This window comes from Ranitomeya imitator, chromosome 1, assembly GCF_032444005.1.
Source record: "Ranitomeya imitator isolate aRanImi1 chromosome 1, aRanImi1.pri, whole genome shotgun sequence".
NCBI lineage: Eukaryota > Metazoa > Chordata > Amphibia > Anura > Dendrobatidae > Ranitomeya > Ranitomeya imitator.
In genome coordinates, this window is record NC_091282.1 from 552,345,249 (window position 1) to 552,351,248 (window position 6,000).

The 6,000-nt window shown below is 45.9% G+C and overlaps 1 protein-coding gene across 2 annotated transcripts in view; it reads right to left on the bottom strand.

The window, feature by feature from the left end:
• SLC25A42 (solute carrier family 25 member 42) overlaps positions 1-3,940 on the bottom strand; it is a 64,691-nt gene extending 60,751 nt beyond the window's left edge. For both annotated transcript variants that reach the window (XM_069767712.1, XM_069767711.1), the window contains exon 1: positions 3,839-3,940. The gene's annotated coding sequence lies outside the window, so the exon portion shown is untranslated. The remainder of the gene's footprint in view (positions 1-3,838) is intronic.
• Between the last annotated feature and the right edge of the window lie 2,060 nt (positions 3,941-6,000).

Consider the following 6,000-nt stretch of genomic DNA (forward strand, 5'->3'; position numbering starts at 1 on the left):
TGAAATTAAAAACTGGAAATTTCCAACAAACTCTGCATGATACCCAGCACCCAATGATAAGAACTGTCTTCTAACTTTCTTCAAGAAAACAGTTTTCCTACAGATCCTGTAACAGGACCAACACTTTCATCTGCAACCAGTGCACATGACACTGATCCTGCTGGATGGTATGCACTGCACAGGAACGCATACTATACCCAATTGCCCCTCAAGGAACAGTACTGAGAAAAGCTGGGCAAGGTATAAAAGCATGAATACAGCAAGTAGGTGGCAAGCTACAATTAGACGGCGGTCAGTATTATGCAAGACCAATACTTCCAGAATAAAACATTCAGCAACTCATACTTTGCTTAAAGTTTCTGTATCTTACCATTTTCAAGATCTTTGTTCATCGCCACTGGACATAATTATTCTTACATAATTTGGCAGACCTGCTCAAAGCTGAGAGTTTGTTGCAATTGAAGATAATCCTATATAAGCCAATGGTGGCCATACACATAGTGGCAGCTTATTCCCCTCTCATCAACCATAGTGCATATGTATAGTGGAGATGTACAAGTAGTTAATAGGGTTCCTTGGTAATGAGCACTTCCACCTCAGAAGGTGTCACTGACAATGTAGAGCCATAGATATCATAGGAGGCATGAACAATACTTCTCATCACCGCTCAACTCCAACTGCAGGAAGGGAGTGGTGCTGGAGAATCCCACCAGTTAGCCACAGCTGTCCTGTACTATAATTAACATACCGTACATATAAAATGACAAGTGGGAGTTCATATCTCCCCTGTCAATAGGGCGTTTCCTAGAAATCTAGCACACAGATTGTGGAACTAAAGACTTGATTATTGCCGGGGCAAGCTGCCCTACATGGAGATAAGACGCCCATCGATTGCTGAACAAATAGCTCAGTAGTGCGCTGCTCAGGAGGCTGAAGGGCTCAGCTCGTGCATGCACGGAGCAGTGTACAGGCTCAGCAGACTATGCAGCCATACACCACTTTGTGCACGGGCTCCTACACGCCTCTAGACGCTAACAACTTATTATAGAGAAAAAGAAAATGACGAACGGCTTCACAGGAATCATATTGAAATAGCTGGCGCACCACAATAATACAATAAATAAGTAATGGGGGTGCAAATAAAGTGGCTAATAGACAGAATAATAGCAAACACAGAAAAAGGAGCCACTATAACATATGCACACCACCAAAATTTCAGTGAACCAAACAAGCTTTATTAGTGACATGGATAAAAACAATTAAAACCATGCAAAAATAACTCCTTCTGTGTACATGCTCCCAACACTACCAAATACACAAAGCTCCCATATAATAATGGAGAATATATATCAGGCATAACAATTAATCCATACTCGGCTTCACAGGAGCGCCAAGCTGGTGTTAGGAGTGGTTAAAACGGAAGATACGCTGCAGCTCCAGCCGGATGCCTCGCAAGAGGATCAAACAAGAAGGGACAAAAAAACGGTCATAGGAGCGCATGCGAGACTGTGAGTTGAGATAAAATCTTCATTCATTAGTTTCCACAACGCGTTTCAACGGAATAGCTCCGTCTTCCTCAGGTGACATCAGACACTTGACTACCATGGAAACCTTCAAAAAGAACCTGAAGACCCACCTCTTCCGTCAAGCCTACAACCTGCAGTGATCTCCAGTCTGCTGAACAGCCACCTGACCAGCCCTACCCTCTCCTTGTGTATCCTCACCCATCCCCTGCAGACTGCAGCCCTCACAGGCAGGGTCCTCTCTCCTCCCGTACCTGGTAGTGCCTTGTATTGCTCATGTTTATTGTATTTGGCTATATTTTCTCCTTTTCACATGTAAAGCACCATGGAATAAATGGCGCTATGTATAATAATAATAATATGGCCGTGTAACCTAGAGGAGCTCCCCGCTGTCTGTACTACGGCTGTGTAATCTGGAGGCGCTCCCCGCTGTCCGTACTACGGCCGTGTAATCTGGAGGCGCTGTCCGTACTACGGCTGTGTAATCTAGAGGCGCTCCCCGCTGTCCATACTACAACTGTGTAATCTAGAGGCGCTCCCTGCTGTCCATACTAAGGCTGAGTAATCTAGAGGCGCTCCCCGCTGTCCATACTAAGGCTGTGTAATCTAGAGGCGCTCCCCGCTGTCCATACTAAGGCTGTGTAATCTAGAAGCGCTCCCCGCTGTCCATACTAAGGCTGTGTAATCTGGAGGCGCTCCCCGCTGTCCGTACTACAACTGTGTAATCTGGAGGCGCTCCCCGCTGTCCATACTAAGGCTGTATAATCTGGAGGCGCTCCCCGCTGTCCGTACTACAACTGTGTAATCTGGAGGCGCTCCCCGCTGTCCGTACTACAACTGTGTAATCTGGAGGCGCTGTCTGTACTACAACTGTGTAATCTGGAGGCGCTCCCCGCTGTCTGTACTACAACTGTGTAATCTGGAGGCGCTCCCTGCTGTCCGTACAACTGTGTAATCTGGAGGCACTTCCCGCTGTCCGTACTACGGCTGTGTAATCTGGAGGTGCTCACCGCTGTCCGTACTACAACTGTGTAATCTGGAGGCACTCCCCGCTGTCCGTACTACGGCCGGGTAATCTAGAGGCGCTCCCTGCTGTCCGTACTACAACTGTGTAATCTGGAGGCGCTCCCTGCTGTCTGTACTATGGCTGTGTAATCTAGAGGCGCTCCCCGCTGTCTGTACTATGGCTGTGTAATCTAGAGGCGCTCCCCGCTGTCTGTACTACGGCTGTGTAATCTAGAGGCGCTCCCCGCTGTCTGTACTACAACTGTGTAATCTAGAGGCGCTCCCCGCTGTCCGTACTACAACTGTGTAATCTAGAGGCGCTCCCTGCTGTCTGTACTATGGCTGTGTAATCTAGAGGCGCTCCCCGCTGTCCGTATTACAACTGTGTAATCTAGAGGCGCTCCCCGCTGTCTGTACTACAACTGTGTAATCTAGAGGCGCTCCCCGCTGTCCGTATTACAACTGTGTAATCTAGAGGCGCTCCCCGCTGTCCGTATTACAACTGTGTAATCTAGAGGCGCTCCCCGCTGTCCGTATTACAACTGTGTAATCTAGAGGCGCTCCCCGCTGTCCGTATTACAACTGTGTAATCTAGAGGCGCTCCCCGCTGTCCGTATTACAACTGTGTAATCTAGAGGCGCTCCCCGCTGTCCGTATTACAACTGTGTAATCTAGAGGCGCTCCCCGCTGTCCGTATTACAACTGTGTAATCTAGAGGCGCTCCCCGCTGTCTGTACTACAGCTGTGTAATCTAGAGGCGCTCCCTGCTGTCTGTACTACAGCTGTGTAATCTAGAGGCGCTCCCCGCTGTCCGTACTACAGCTGTGTAATCTAGAGGCGCTCCCTGCTGTCTGTACTACAGCTGTGTAATCTAGAGGCGCTCCCCGTACTATGGCCATGTAATCTACAGGTGCTCCCTAAAGTAAAAAGCCCTTGTCTTAACCAGTCATATGAATCTAGATTTTCTGGGTTGGATCCTAATCTCGCTGTTTGGAGATTTACAGAGTTTCTGGGGTTTGTAGTTATCTGTTTAGCTTACACTCCTGCGATGCCAAATGATTATCTACAAGTGGGCAGCATGTGGTGCCAGTGTCAGTCTCACCCACCTATACACGGGGTATACATCTAGGTGTCAACGACAAATTCCTATAAACAAAACACACAGCGTTCCCCCGCATATTACACAGAGACATGTGAGTGCCACAGTGGCCATAACAACAAATATTCTGAATGCTGAAGGAGTGCCGAGAGAGGGCGGGTGCCACAATTAGAGTATGGCACTTGTAGGGCACAGCAGGTGACACACTCACCTCTTCAGCCAGGCTTCAGATACCCCTTATACAAGCGTCCACTCCAGGCCACCGTACCGTAACCACGCACGGACTGAGCAGCCCGGACACGCCCTTCACAATGTTGCCCGCGGACACGGATAATGCAATTGGTTTGCAAGATTAGAGTGACGGCTTCGTGAACCAATCAACATCTAGGGAGCGTGACGCAGTCTGGTGGGACTGAGAAAAGGGGTTTGACAAGATGATTGACGTTAGATTCATCCAATTGTAAAAAAAACAAACAAATGGGGCGTGGTTACAAATCCCATGTGGCTGCTATTTTGGGGGGATGGGAGAAGGGTGAACAGAGGGTATAAGAAGAAACAGAGTGAAAGGTGACAGGAGTGGGTGACAGGGCAGTGCATAGGTGGGCTGCACTGCGAGCTGTGGGTGTGGTGGAGACCTGGGCTGGCGGCAGCAGCTATGTGACTGAACTTTCCGGGGCGAAAGTAACGCTGTATAAAAACCTGTAGCTGCATATCTAATAGTTTTATGCACTGGAAAAAATGCAACAAACCTGTGAGAAAGTGAGACAGGTTCTGCTGCAGTTTTTACCTCGTTTTTGGTGACTTAAACATGTAGACAAGTCCCAGGTAATCCGCATTGAACACAGTCTGCAGTAAATAAGCCCCCGAGTGTGCCCACTGCCCATAACCCCTGGGGGCACCCATGTGCAGGGCCCTATGGCTGAGGGCCAGGGTTGTGCGGCCCACACCTTCCCAATGGGACAGGCTTCGCTATTGATTTTTCCTCTTCTCCTTTCAGGAGCTGATTTTTGTAGCTAAAGCCTGTCAGTGTGAACTATGACTAGCAATGCGGCTTCTGGGTGGGACGGACTAAACTGCATATTGGGATGATGGGATGATGGGCTGCAATACTAGACTCCACCACTAGATGGCAGCACATTTTACAAATGCAGCCCAGGAAATGACTTCTTGTAATATAGCAAGAAGGGAATTCAATGGAAATACTTAAATGAATCAGAACATCCACATTAATAATAGAACCAGGGAAAAAAGATTGTAACTATATGGGATTATGTGTAGAATATCGGGTTACACACGCCTGGTGATATATCTCATCAGCATCTCATAGGAATATGGGTATATCTATTGATCTGTATGGGGATTATGGGTGAAATATCACAAATACACATGCCCAGGAACATACTTCATCTACTTCTGATAGGAATATGAGTATATCTATTGATCTGTATGGGGATTATGGGTGAAATATCACAAATACACATGCTCAGGAACATACTTCATCTACTTCTGATAGGAATATGGGTATAATTATTGTTCTGTATGGGGATTATGGGTGAAATATCACAAATACACATGCCCAGGAACATACTTCATCTACTTCTGATAGGAATATGAGTATATCTATTGATCTGTATGGGGATTATGGGTGAAATATCACAAATACACATGCCCAGGAACATACTTCATCTACTTCTGATAGGAATATGGGTATATCTATTGATCTGTATGGGGATTATGGGTGAAATATCACAAATACACATGCTCAGGAACATACTTCATCTACTTCTGATAGGAATATGGGTATATCTATTGATCTGTATGGGGATTATGGGTGAAATATCACAAATACACATGCTCAGGAACATACTTCATCTACTTCTGATAGGAATATGGGTATAATTATTGTTCTGTATGGGGATTATGGGTGAAATATCACAAATACACATGCTCAGGAACATACTTCATCTACTTCTGATAGGAATATGGGTATAATTATTGTTCTGTATGGGGATTATGGGTGAAATATCACAAATACACATGCCCAGGAACATACTTCATCTACTTCTGATAGGAATACGGGTATATCTATTGATCTGTATGGGGATTATGGGTGAAATATCACAAATACACATGCCCAGGAACATACTTCATCTACTTCTGATAGGAATATGGGTATATCTATTGATCTGTATGGGGATTATGGGTGAAATATCACAAATACACATGCTCAGGAACATACTTCATCTACTTCTGATAGGAATATGGGTATAATTATTGATCTGTATGGGGATTATGGGTGAAATATCACAAATACACATGCCCAGGAACATACTTCATCTACTTCTGATAGGAATATGGGTATAATTATTGTTC